The sequence below is a fragment of the Oncorhynchus mykiss genome, chromosome 17, assembly GCF_013265735.2.
Source record: "Oncorhynchus mykiss isolate Arlee chromosome 17, USDA_OmykA_1.1, whole genome shotgun sequence".
Classification (NCBI taxonomy): Eukaryota; Metazoa; Chordata; class Actinopteri; order Salmoniformes; family Salmonidae; genus Oncorhynchus; species Oncorhynchus mykiss.
The window spans coordinates 34,239,357-34,254,138 of record NC_048581.1 but is presented as its reverse complement, the minus strand read 5'-3'; the positions used below and the strand labels follow the sequence as shown (position 1 = coordinate 34,254,138).

Here is a 14,782-nt window from a genome sequence, read left to right as displayed (position 1 = left end):
AAGGGCTTTGTTATTTCATGATACCTGATTTGTGAAAGCTTGCCATTCACCTAAATACAATAGGCAATATTAGATAATGTAGTAAAAAAATTAACAAAATGTTAATTGCCAAACAGATTTTCTGTCTTGTAAAATAAGGAAAAATGATGGGTCAGATTGTTAATGGCGACTCTTTCATTGGCCCAGAGTTACATTAATCGCGTGTACCTACTGTGGTTTAGATATTTGCACCTGCTAGCCATGGAGAGGCACTATTTTCTTATTCACCCACTCAAACACAATTTTGCTTTGCTTTTGCTTAAACAACAAATCATTCTCTGACTGGAAAAGATCTATCCTAAGAACACAGCGATAGTTCTGCTAAACTAAATGTATGCCACTGGATGTAAATAATGTACAAGTCACACTCATTGTACTATAATGAACCATAACACATTTGGATTTGAAGAGATATACAAATGGGTGTGTAGGAGAAGATCTCGATTTAATCAGGGGGTCTAGATCTCTGTTGCAGATCCCTTGTTTTCACAAAAGACGGTAAACCTCTCTGTTTGCTTTGGCTTTTAGTTCGTTGCTTCGACAAAGATTGGAAACGTAGTTCTTCCATGTCTTCGTCTTTCATATCCAACTCCGGTGGGGAGATCCTCTTTGCCAAGACCTCAAGTGAAATGCGGCATTCGATAACAGGTTCTATAAGACAAAGAACATGTGTTTTTCAATTTGATCATCATTTGTATTTTGACAAATGAAACTGATTAATTGCTATAACAGTATAGTTCAATATTCATTTAGATATGGCAACGATAATATATCAAGATAATGGGAAAAAAACAAAGGACACACTTTGGTTACTTAGGCAATTGTAAAGTATACAATTGATCCAGGTTGAAATATGCTAACTGCTTCCACTGGGAAATGATGATTACAGAGGCAAGATGCCCACTAGGAAACGGGCCAGATCATTAGCATGCCACTAGCATCGGAGTTTATGCTGCTGGTGGGAATTTAGTTCTTAAGATGTTGATTGATCCTGTACGTTAGATCTTATTGCCAACCAGACGTCGGACCATGTAGGTTGAGGGGGTGCTGACCTTTTTGAAGCCTTCAAATTGATTTACTTAACTACTGCACCCCATCTTCACTATGCAAGTGCATGTAGTGTTATCCTATCCTAGAGACTATGGCTGTATTCAGAATTACAGTGCCTTGCGAAAGTATTCGGCCCCCTTGAACTTTGCGACCTTTTGCCACATTTCAGGCTTCAAACATAAAGATATAAAACTGTATTTTTTTGTGAAGAATCAACAACAAGTGGGACACACTCATGAAGTGGAACAACATTTATTGGATATTTCAAACTTTTTTAACAAATCAAAAACTGAAAAATTGGGCGTGCAAAATTATTCAGCCCCTTTACTTTCAGTGCAGCAAACTCTCTCCAGAAGTTCAGTGAGGATCTCTGAATGATCCAATGTTGACTTAAATGACAAATGATGATAAATACAATCCACCTGTGTGTAATCAAGTCTCCGTATAAATGCACCTGCACTGTGATAGTCTCAGAGGTCCGTTAAAAGCGCAGAGAGCATCATGAAGAACAAGGAACACACCAGGCAGGTCCGAGATACTGTTGTGAAGAAGTTTAAAGCCGGATTTGGATACAAAAAGATTTCCCAAGCTTTAAACATCCCAAGGAGCACTGTGCAAGCGATAATATTGAAATGGAAGGAGTATCAGACCACTGCAAATCTACCAAGACCTGGCCGTCCCTCTAAACTTTCAGCTCATACAAGGAGAAGACTGATCAGAGATGCAGCCAAGAGGCCCATGATCACTCTGGATGAACTGCAGAGATCTACAGCTGAGGTGGGAGACTCTGTCCATAGGACAACAATCAGTTGTATATTGCACAAATCTGGCCTTTATGGAAGAGAGTCAAGAAGAAAGCCATTTCTTAAAGATATCCATAAAAAGTGTTGTTTAAAGTTTGCCACAAGCCACCTGGGAGACACACCAAACATGTGGAAGAAGGTGCTCTGGTCAGATGAAACCAAAATTGAACTTTTTGGCAACAATGCAAAACGTTATGTTTGGCGTAAAAGCAACACAGCTGAACACACCATCCCCACTGTCAAACGTGGTGGTGGCAGCATCATGGTTTGGGCCTGCTTTTCTTCAGCAGGGACAGGGAAGATGGTTAAAATTGATGGGAAGATGGATGGAGCCAAATACAGGACCATTCTGGAAGAAAACCTGATGGAGTCTGCAAAAGACCTGAGACTGGGACGGAGATTTGTCTTCCAACAAGACAATGATCCAAAACATAAAGCAAAATCTACAATGGAATGGTTCAAAAATAAACCAGGTGTTAGAATGGCCAAGTCAAAGTCCAGACCTGAATCCATTCGAGAATCTGTGGAAAGAACTGAAAACTGCTGTTCACAAATGCTCTCCATCCAACCTCACTGAGCTCGAGCTGTTTTGCAAGGAGGAATGGGAGAAAATGTCAGTCTCTCGATGTGCAAAACTGATAGAGACATACCCCAAGCGACTTACAGCTGTAATCGCAGCAAAAGGTGGCGCTACAAAGTATTAACTTAAGGGGGCTGAATAATTTTGCACGCCCAATTTTTCAGTTTTTGATTTGTTAAAAAAGTTTGAAATATCCAATAAATGTCGTTCCACTTCATGATTGTGTCCCACTTGTTGTTGATTCTTCACAAAAAAATACAGTTTTATATCTTTATGTTTGAAGCCTGAAATGTGGCAAAAGGTCGCAAAGTTCAAGGGGGGCGAATACTTTCGCAAGGCACTGTACATAGTATGTTTAGCTGCAGTGTACGAAGTATGTGTGTTTAAGTATGGTTGACAGACCAGGATGTCATACAACATTTGCCCCAAAATTGAATAACAGCAAGGAATGTCTGATTTTATATAAGAATTGCAGCTCTCAAAATTAGATATATTTTCTACCACTGAGGTCGCACAGATGAGTGCAGTACCAGAGACTCTAGCAGCAGAGGGCACACATCAGGAGTACAAGATGAATATGGGGATCTATGGAGTTTCTCCAATAGAAGTAAGCGCTTACAAAGTTAAGTAAAAATGTTTATGGCAACCGGGGCTCAAATGTAGATATGACACTGTAACAATGTTTAGATTTAGCCATGAATCGGTCTATTCCCATTGTATGTTGTAAAACTTGCCACTGATGGGACACATCAAACGAGTGGAAAACTGAATGCAGTACAATGGAGTAAAACCAATTGTTTTCATGTTATGGCTAAATCAAAGTGGCTATTTATTGTATGAGATCACTGTACACTGTCACAGGAGTGTTTATTTCTATCCCAGAAGGCATTACTAGAGGAAGGAGTTGTGGCTAACACCAAAGATATGCCCCTATTTGTCTCAGATCTGATTGACATATTTAGCAGCCAACACTTCTCCTTAATGATAGTATTCTGATGTTTGAAATCAAATGGTCATGAGAATGGGAAGCTAGCTGTAGCCCAAGCTAGCCTATTAGCAAGGTACTAACTCGAGATAACTCTACAGTAAAATGACAATATTCTTGTCAAGAGTTTGGGACCTCTAGGTGTTGGATTAACATTAGCATTTGCAATCCCGCCCAGAATACCTGCCCATATTCACTACCGGATGTACAATGTTGCATGATCATGTATTTAGCAAGTAGTTCCCCATTCTGAACATAGCCTATGGTCATGTGGAGTGCCGTTTGGCATATTAGTTAATTACAGTAAACTGTGGTCTGTCGTTGGGGTAAGATTGGAACCTCTGCTGGGTAGTCATTCTACTGGATTTTGAGGACAGGAACGTGTGCTGTGCACAATTGCTCTTGAGTTCTTCCTCTTTTCTTGACTGGCTTTTGAAACCCGACAGGTAGGTATCACAGAACTCTAATTATTAAGCCGAATATTAACCATCAACTTTAGTGTACAGTTAATATTTTATCCAGTTACACTTTACATCAACAGGTATAACACATTATGCAAAACTTCTCAGAAGCATGTTTTGGCCTCCTTATGTCTTATATAATCTAGTAATGATCCTGACTACGTTTTGTCACTTGAAGATTGGATTAGACATATTGCAAGCCTTATAATACGACATCTCAAAGGCTCCCTACATGCTGATAAGTTATAAAGAATTTTCACTGTCGGCTTTAAACAAAGTGTTACTGTTTATCCCTTTACAGTAGCATTATTCATTTATGATTAGAATGTACTGTTTCTATTAAGTATTGGAAGACCACACACAACACACACTCATTTCCTTAGACCAATAACTGTTCCTCAATCTCAACTGTTGGGGTTGGGTATCTCTTGTGATGGGTATAGCTATTTAAGAATCATCCGTTTTGAGGGGAGGGAGTTTATTCTTACATGCAACACTAGCCATATTTACCGCTTACGTGGCCTTTGCTACTTTTGTGCGCTTCATCCTTTTCCTCCGCATTAGGGTCACCTGAGGCCTTTTCAACCCCGCGATGAGCAACAGCAGTCTGGGCCGGGACTTGGTGAGCCAGCTTCTCAGTAGCGTCCCCTTGGGAAACCTGGGGGAATGGTAACAGCTTAATCCACTAGTTTATACAGCACCATTTATATAAGCACGGTGTACATTTTATATGACTGCTAACTTGACTGTTACTGACTATCTGCACAAGAGGTTGTCCATTGTTTTAGTAATTATATATGAAGGCGAGGAAAAATAATCTCATACAGTCATGCATGTAATTTCCCTTGGAAGCTTGTGTCTGTTACTGGTTCCACATTTAACATGGAACGAGATGGTCAATACTTTTAGGCATGAGGCTTGGAGGTGAAATACTTGTTTTCTTTCTTTTAGGCAGTATTGACCAAGATAATTGCACAGATGAAATACGCAATCATTCATAAGTACAGACGTCAATAATAACTTGGACCCAATTTGGCAATCAAATACGATATTTACTTAATTGTTCATCCCGAGTAAAGGCCCTGCTGCCAGTTAATGGATTTGAAATGACCATTATTGGATCTCCTTTCACATAATCATATTGCTGTCCTGAAAACGTACTAATGTTGAGGATAAGTAACACCACTTTGTCAATTACCTGAAGCCCTTCAGGTGAGACTATACAGCAAGCAGCTAACTTGCAATTTGATCAAGATTTGATCTCAAGCTAAGTATAATGTTAGTGTGATTTAACTACACTGCTCGAAAAAATAAAGGGAACACTTAAACAACACAATGTAACTCCAAGTCAATCACACTTCTGTGAAATCAAACTGTCCACTTAGGAAGCAACACTGATTGACAATAAATTTCACATGCTGTTGTGCAAATGGAATAGACAACAGGTGGAAATTATAGGCAATTAGCAAGACACCCCCAATAAAGGAGGGGTTCTGCAGGTGGGGACCACAGACCACTTCTCAGTTCCTATGCTTCCTGGCTGATGTTTTGGTCAATTTTGAATGCTGGCGGTGCTTTCACTCTAGTGGTAGCATGAGACGGAGTCTACAACCCACACAAGTGGCTCAGGTAGTGCAGCTCATCCAGGATGGTACATCAATGCGAGCTGTGGCAAGAAGGTTTGCTGTGTCTGTCAGCGTAGTGTCCAGAGCATGGAGGCGCTACCAGGAGACAGGCCAGTACATCAGGAGGAGGAGGCCGTAGGAGGGCAACAACCCAGCAGCAGGACCGCTACCTCCGCCTTTGTGCAAGGAGGAGCACTGCCAGAGCCCTGCAAAATGACCTCCAGCAGGCCACAAATGTGCATGTGTCTGCTCAAACGAAAACAGAAACAGAAACAGACTCCATGAGGGTGGTATGAGGGCCCGACGTCGACAGGTGGGGGTTGTGCTTACAGCCCAACATCGTACAGGACGTTTGGCATTTGCCAGAGAACACCAAGATTGGCAAATTCGCCATTGGCGCCCTGTGCTCTTCACAGATGAAAGCAGGTTCACACTGAGCACATGTGACAGACGTGCCAGTCTGGAGACGCCATGGAGAATGTTCTGCTGCCTGCAACATCCTCCAGCATGACCGGCTTGGCGGTGGGTCAGTCATGGTGTGGGGTGGCATTTCTTTGGGGGGCCACACAGCCCTCCATGTGCTCGCCAGAGGTAGCCTGACTGCCATTAGGTACCGAGATGAGATCCTCAGACCCCTTGTGAGACCATATGCTGGTGCGGTTGGCCCTGGGTTCCTCCTAATGCAAGACAATGCTAGACCTCCTGTGGCTGGAGTGTGTCAGCAGTTCCTGCAAGAGGAAGGCATTGATGCTATGGACTGGCCCGCCCATTCCCCAGACCTGAATCCAATTGAGCACATATGGGACATCATGTCTCGCTCCATCCACCAACGCCACGTTGCACCACAGACTGTCCAGGAGTTGGCGGATGCTTTAGTCCAGGTCTGGGAGGAGATCCCAGGGGAGACCATCCGCCACCTCATCAGGAGCATGCCCAGGCGTTGTAGGGAGGTCATACAGGTACGTGGAGGCCACACACACTACTGAGCCTCATTTTGACTTGTTTTAAGGACATTACATCAAAGTTGGATCAGCCTGTAGTGTGGTTTTCCACTTAAATTTTGAGTGCGACTCTAAATCCAGACCTCCATGGGTTGATAAATTTGATTTCCATTGATAATTTTTGTGATTTTGTTGTCAGCACATTCAACTATGTAAAGAAAAAAGTATTTCATAAGAATGTTTCATTCATTCAGATCTACGATGTGTTATTTTAGTGTTCCCTTTATTTTTTTGAGCAGTGTGTATGTATATATATGTGTGTATGTGTATGTATGTATGTATGTATATATATGACTACAACCTGAGTGTGTGTGTGTAATTTTTTTAATTTTTATATATATATGTATATATATATATATATATATACACACACACACACACACAGTGCCTTGCGAAAGTATTCGGCCCCCTTGAACTTTGCGACCTTTTGCCACATTTCAGGCTTCAAACATAAAGATATAAAACTGTATTTTTTTGTGAAGAATCAACAACAAGTGGGACACAATCATGAAGTGGAACGACATTTATTGGATATTTCAAACTTTTTTAACAAAACAAAAACTGAAAAATTGGGCGTGCAAAATTATTCAGCCCCCTTAAGTTAATACTTTGTAGCTCCACCTTTTGCTGCGATTACAGCTGTAAGTCGCTTGGGGTATGTCTCTATCAGTTTTGCACATCGAGAGACTGAAATGTTTTCCCATTCCTCCTTGCAAAACAGCTCGAGCTCAGTGAGGTTGGATGGAGAGCATTTGTGAACAGCAGTTTTCAGTTCTTTCCACAGATTCTCGAATGGATTCAGGTCTGGACTTTGACTTGGCCATTCTAACACCTGGTTTATTTTTGAACCATTCCATTGTAGATTTTGCTTTATGTTTTGGATCATTGTCTTGTTGGAAGACAAATCTCCGTCCCAGTCTCAGGTCTTTTGCAGACTCCATCAGGTTTTCTTCCAGAATGGTCCTGTATTTGGCTCCATCCATCTTCCCATCAATTTTAACCATCTTCCCTGTCCCTGCTGAAGAAAAGCAGGCCCAAACCATGATGCTGCCACCACCATGTTTGACAGTGGGGATGGTGTGTTCAGCTGTGTTGCTTTTACGCCAAACATAACGTTTTGCATTGTTGCCAAAAAGTTCAATTTTGGTTTCATCTGACCAGAGCACCTTCTTCCACATGTTTGGTGTGTCTCCCAGGTGGCTTGTGGCAAACTTTAAACGACACTTTTTATGGATATCTTTAAGAAATGGCTTTCTTCTTGCCACTCTTCCATAAAGGCCAGATTTGTGCAATATACGACTGATTGTTGTCCTATGGACAGAGTCTCCCACCTCAGCTGTAGATCTCTGCAGTTCATCCAGAGTGATCATGGGCCTCTTGGCTGCATCTCTGATCAGTCTTCTCCTTGTATGAGCTGAAAGTTTAGAGGGACGGCCAGGTCTTGGTAGATTTGCAGTGGTCTGATACTCCTTCAATTTCAATATTATCGCTTGCACAGTGCTCCTTGGGATGTTTAAAGCTTGGGAAATCTTTTTGTATCCAAATCCGGCTTTAAACTTCTTCACAACAGTATCTCGGACCTGCCTGGAGTGTTCCTTGTTCTTCATGATGCTCTCTGTGCTTTTAACGGACCTCTGAGACTATCACAGTGCAGGTGCATTTATACGGAGACTTGATTACACACAGGTGGATTGTATTTATCATCATCAGTCATTTAGGTCAACATTGGATCATTCAGAGATCCTCACTGAACTTCTGGAGAGAGTTTGCTGCACTGAAAGTAAAGGGGCTGAATAATTTTGCACGCCCAATTTTTCAGTTTTTGATTTGTTAAAAAAGTTTGAAATATCCAATAAATGTCGTTCCACTTCATGATTGTGTCCCACTTGTTGTTGATTCTTCATAAAAAAAATACAGTTTTATATCTTTATGTTTGAAGCCTGAAATGTGGCAAAAGGTCGCAAAGTTCAAGGGGGCCGAATACTTTCGCAAGGCACTGTATATATATATATATATATATATATATATATATATATATATATATATATATATATATATATATATATATATATATATATATATATATATATATATATATATATATATATATATATATATATATATAAATAAAAAATTACACACACACACTCAGGTTGTAGTCATTAAAACTCGTTTTCAACCACTCCACACATTTCTTGTTAACAAACTAAAGTTTTGTGAAGTCAGTTAGGACATCTAGTTTGTGCATGACACAAGTAATTTTTCCAACTATTGTTTACAGACAGATTATTTCACTTATAATTCACTGTATCACAATTCCAGTGGGTTAGAAAGGAGACTTGTTGTGTCTCCTAGAGATGGACGTACTTCGGTTTGAAAAGTGCAAATCAATCCCAGAACAACAGCAAAGGACCTTGTGAAGATGCAGGAGGAAGCAGGTACAAAAGTATATATATCCACAGTAAAACAAGTCCTATATCGACATAACCTGAAAGGCCGCCCAGCAAGGAAGAAGCTACTGCTCCAAAACCGCCATAAAAAAGCCAGACCAAGGTTTGCAATTGTACATGGGAACAAAGATCGTACTTTTTGGAGAAATGTCCTCTGGCGAGATGAAACAAAAATAGAACTGTTTGGCCATAAGGACCATTGTTATGTTTGGAGGAAAAAGGGGGATGCTTGCAAGCCGAAGAACACCATGCCAACCGTGAAGCACGAGGGTGGCAGCATCATGTTGTGGGGGTGCTTTGCTGCAGGAGGGACTGGTGCACTTCACAAAATAGATGGCATCATGAGGAGGAATATTATGTGGATATATTGAAGCAACATCTCAAGACATCAGTCAGGAAATTAAAGCTTGGTCGCAAATGGGTGTTCCAATTGGACAATGACCCCAAGAATACTTCCAAAGATGTGGCAAAATGGCTTAAGGACAAAAAAGTCGAGGCATTGGAGTGGCCATCACAAAGCCCTGACATCAAATCCTGTAGAAAAGTTGTGGGCAGAACTGAAAAAGCGTGTGCAAGCAAGGAGGCCTACAAACCTGACTCAGTTACAGCAGCTCTGTCAGGAGGAATGGGCCAAAATTCACCCAACTTATTGTGGGAAGCTTGTGGAAGGCTACTAGCAATTTAAAGGCAATGCTACCAAATACAAATTGAGTGTATGTAAACTTCTGACCCACTGGGAATGTGATGAAAGAAATAAATGCTGAAAATTAAAATAAAGTGGTGATCCTAACTGACCTAAGACTGGGAATTTTTACTAGGATGAAATGTCAGTAATTGTGAAACTGAGTTGAAATGTATTTGGCTAAGGTGTATGTAAACTTCCGACTTCTGTGTGTGTGTGTGTGTGTGTGTGTGTATTACCTCAAGGTATTTGCTAGGCTGCAAAGTTTGGGTGTCCCTTGCCCAATTCTGTGTTGTACTTGTTTCGTTGCCCCCAATTAACTTGTTTTTGCATGTGAATATGCAAAGAACATGCTAAAAACAATGTGGCTGACAACCTGAACTTTCGATCTTTTATGTGACCAACACTCTTGGGTTTACTGTAAAGTTATGGACTGCCAATGCGCACACATCAATCTCATCTCCTCTGATACCTATATCACCAGCCTTTTTTCTATATGAATTTTAGACTAATGCAATATTCTTACCTTGCTTATCCTTAAAGCATGCACAGTTTAAACACCTGAATACTTGGAGGAAACAATTTGTTACTATGGTTGCTGACAAGGGCACACAGCCACACGCTACTGAAAGACCCGTACATGCACGTTCTGCATGTATCTTAAAAAATGTATGGCGGCAATTTCCACCCTAACCTATATGGCGTCAAACTACTGAATAAACTTCATCCACTTTGTCGCACACTCTGTTGCATGAGGATATCTCGAACGACAACTAGGCCGGGACAATGGATTACACTAACAGAAATGGCTTTGAATCACACCTAATCAAATGGCATCTAAATTGCACTCACTTGTGGCAGGCTTCCATAAAGTAAACCTGAAAAAGAAACCAGAACAGTACCTCAACCAGTAACAGTCCTCACCGAAGCACCATAGCTACCTTCTTACACCGAGCTCACATGCTTTGCTATTGCACAGCGGCAGACGTGTGAGCAGTCTGCACCACGGGTGTGCTTTTTAGCCCTTACATATGTCTGACCCCTCGCAGCCCCACCGAGTTCTGACTGCTGAGCACGATGGAAAATATAAAACCTTCAATTGTCTGACTTTTGCTGGTCGTGCGCGGCTAAACTGGCCAGAGAGAAATCTAGCAATGTTTAGATGTGGTATGGCCTTGCTGAAGCCATTGTTGTTCCTCTGTGGGCTTGGTGTTAAATGTACCGAGGGCAACGTTGTTTGTTCAGTGCATCCATCCCCGCTCCCTCTTCCCCCTCACCATTGCCACTTTTCATTAGCTTTATGGAAAGAGGTCAGGATAGATTTCCCCTTTTCTCTGTCCTCTCAAGTGGTACAAGGTTAGGAGTGGGATGTCTTCAATTCAAAATGAGTTGTTTAATTTTGTACCTTAATCAATGTTCTAAAGCTTTAGGAGCCTCTTCAGATATCATGTTTGATTGAAGCCTAGTTGTGAACCCTCTGAATTGTGCTTGACCTCTTGATGACATCTAGGTTAAAGTAAGTGTCTGGTCGTTTTCAAGTAGTTGTTCAATAAATGTCATAGTCCTTGCTCATAGTGTCGGAAATCCGAAACATTTCACCAAGTGCTAAAAAATAATAATCTTCCATTAGAACATTCCTTGTTGATAATGGATATTTCCACACCCTTGTATTTCCACATTATACATCCATGTTGTCCTTTTCTGCTCTGATAGTGCACCCTCTCAACTTGCGAGAGTGAGGAGATTGCTATTATGCAGTTTACAATTCCAGCCCCCAACCTGAGAGCTGAAATCTTGCCATTTTGTTACTGACCAGTCCCCTGAGTCAGTTAAGCAAGATAACAGACATCATTCTCTCCTGTCTGTCCTGTAGCAACTAGCAAGAGGAGCTCACTCTTAGTGTCTGTGCAAATCTTAAAGCATTTGCCTAATGACCAACCAGGCATACACTGTCACTCTTAGCAAGTGTTCTTCAATAGCATTACAAATGTTCCTCATTGGTAGCTAAAGATTACAAACACTGATAAGAGTTAAAATATAGTTCTAGCTCTAAAATATTCATTGAGAATAACTTTTCAAAGTAGAACATACCGTAGTAGTCTGTGTTTGGCATGAAAACTACCAAGATACCACAATTACTTTCTTACAAGTTATTAGCACTTGCCTTAAATACATCAGGAGTTGAGAGGTTCTTACTCCTGAGCAATAGTTAAGAGTTCAAGTATTATAAATGGAGGTGAGGAACTCCAATTGCTGCCATTAGTATATCCACACCCAAGCTACCCCTCTTTAAAGCCACACAGTCAACTTCAACTCTTCTTTCGGCACACAACTTACAGTACTCGCCTAAAGTTCCTACCTCTGGAGGAATAACAAACGGAAAGCAGTCCTTACCAATTGACCCCACACATTTGTTAGGTTATGCCCCCCGCGTCCCTGCAAAGGCACATATATGATCCTGATTGTTTTTTTTTCTTTCACACTAGAAGGTTCAACCAGGATGCAAAAACAAATCGGCTAAATAATAGGAGGCCATGAAGTCCACGGGGGAGGCAGGGAGGGGGGTTTAAAAAGGAGGGTCCACTCAGCAATTCTCACTGCAAACCGCAACGGATGATCCTGGCCAGCCAGCCAATCAGGGGGTCGACTTGCCCCGTTGCCATGACATCCGGCACTTGACCAATATAAAAAACACAACCATTGGACAATGTAGAAAGAGGTCAGCCAAACTGTCATGTCCCCACAAGAAGTGGGCACATAGATGATCCAACTAACTTAAGTTCACTTACATCCCAGTCTTTGCTTTTCTGGTGGAAGAATATCTGCCTATTAATTTCCATTACCTTTTATTATGCTGTGCTTTGCACTCACACTACAGTCTTTTACCCGGGGGAAATATTTGACTAAAATGTGCTCTACTGGCTCAAAAGCGACACAACTTAAACAGACCCAGCATATTTAGAACCCACCATGCTCAGAAATGTATCCTTTTCCAATCATACACTCACTATCAGCTATGAAACCTGTGGTTAGTACACTGACTATCCTACCGATCCTCGACTTCGGCGATGTCATCTACAAAATGGCTTCCAACACTCTACTCAGCAAACTGGATGCAGTCTATCACAGTGCCATCCGTTTTGTCACTAAAGCACCTTATACCACCCACCACTGCGACTTGTATATTCGTCGCCAGACCCACTGGCTCCAGGTCATATACAAGTCCATGCTAGGTAAAGCTCCGCCTTATCTCAGCTCACTGGTCACGATGGCAACACCCATCCGTAGCACGCGCTCCAGCAGGTGTATCTCACTGATCATCCCTAAAGCCAACACCTAATTTGGCCGCCTTTCGTTCCAGTACTCTGCTGCCTGTGACTGGAACGAATTGCAAAAATCGCTGAAGTTGGATACTTTTATCTCCCTCACCAATTTCAAACATCAGCTATCTGAGCAGCTAACCGATCGCTGCAGCTGTACATAGTCTATTGGTAAATAGCCCACCCATTTTCACCTACCTCATCCCCATACTGTTTTTATTTATTTATTTTTCTGCTCTTTTGCACACCAATATCTCTACCTGTACATGACCATCTGATCATTTATCACTCCAGTGTTAATCTGCAAAATTGTAATTATTCGCCTACCTCATGCCTTTTGCACACATTGTATATAGACTCCCCCCTTTGTTTTCTACTGTGTTATTGACTTGTTAATTGTTTACTCCATGTGTAACTCTGTGTTGTCTGCTCATACTGCTATGCTTTATCTTGGCCAAGTCGCAGTTGCAAATGAGAACTTGTTCTCAACTAGCCTACCTGGTTAAATAAAGGTGAAATAAAAAAATAAAAAGTACACCTTGTGCATTTTGTAATAGAAGCAGCTTTAATTGTAGTGGCTACATAGTGCTCTCTAGATGGAGCTGTGGCTTCAGCCAATACTTAATGAGATACAGGAAATGTGTCCTCACCCCAGGCAGGAGTGGGAGGAGCAGGACTGTAATGGTATGCTTAGTTTCCAGTCTGCACAGCTCAGGATAGCCCCCCTGTTTGGGCACTGCAAAGATTGCCGAAGAAGAAAAAGGGGGAGGAGGAGGGTAGAAGGCCTGGCACTGCATTGCAGATCATCAAATGAGAGGGAGGGAGAGCTGGGATTTCCAGAGGGATGCTGTGTGATTCCCTGTTGTAAGTCTGCAGAATATCAAATATGCCAGGCTAATGGCTCCTCTTACTCACTGCAGTTTATTGTGTTAGGGTATGAATTTCAATTGGTCTTAATATTACAATTAATGTAATTTTATAATGATTTGTAGTGATATTTTATTGAATAATTTCCCCTCAATTATCCAGAGTAATTACCCTGATTTCTAATGGAACCTTGACTGCTTGGTTGCTTGAGAACCATACATTCTGATCATTATACTCTTCACACCTGGTTAAGTACAGTGTGAAGCCTTTATACAGTTTATACAAATGTCTAAATAAATAAATAAGTATTCAGATCCTTTGCTATGAGATTCAAAATTGAGCTCAGGTGCATTTTCTTTCTATTAATCATCCTTGGGATGTTTCGTCAACTTGATTGGAGTCCACCTGTGGTAAATTCAATTGATTGGACATGATTTGGAAAGGTACACACCTGTCTATATAATGTCCCACAGTTGACAGTGCATATCAGAGCAAAAACCAAGCCATGAGGTCGAAGGAATTGTCCGTAGAGCTCCGCGACAGGATTGTGTCGAGGCACAGATCTGGGGAAGAGTACCAAAAAATGTCTGCAGCATTGAAGGTCCCCAAAAACAAAGTGGCCTCCATCATTCTTAAATGGAAGAAGTTTGGAACCACCAAGACTCTTCCTAGAGCTGGCTGCCTGGCCAAACTGAGTAATCGGGGGAGAAGGGCGCTGGTCAGTGAGTTGACCAAGAACCCGATGGTCACTCTGACGGAGCTCCAGAGTTCCTCTGTGGAGATGAGGGAACCTTCCAGAAGGAAAACCATCTCTGCAGCACTCCAATCAGGCCTTTATGGTAGAGTGGCCAGACGGAAGCCACTCCTCAGTAAAAGGCACATGACCGCCCGCTTGGGAGTTTTCCAAAAGGCACCTAAA

The 14,782-nt window shown here is 41.6% G+C and overlaps 1 long non-coding RNA gene across 2 annotated transcripts; it reads right to left on the bottom strand.

Annotated features, from left to right (window-relative positions):
• Nucleotides 1–46: 46 nt before the first annotated feature.
• Nucleotides 47–12,226, bottom strand: LOC110493777. Of its 2 annotated transcripts, none has more exons than XR_002469191.2 (3): nt 12,071–12,226; nt 4,429–4,576; nt 47–690 (listed from the first exon to the last, which is right to left on the bottom strand). It is a non-coding gene; the product is annotated as an uncharacterized LOC110493777 (long non-coding RNA). The 2 variants fall into 2 exon arrangements; XR_005036965.1 differs by lacking the exon at nt 12,071–12,226 and adding an exon at nt 10,579–10,910.
• Nucleotides 12,227–14,782: the final 2,556 nt, after the last annotated feature.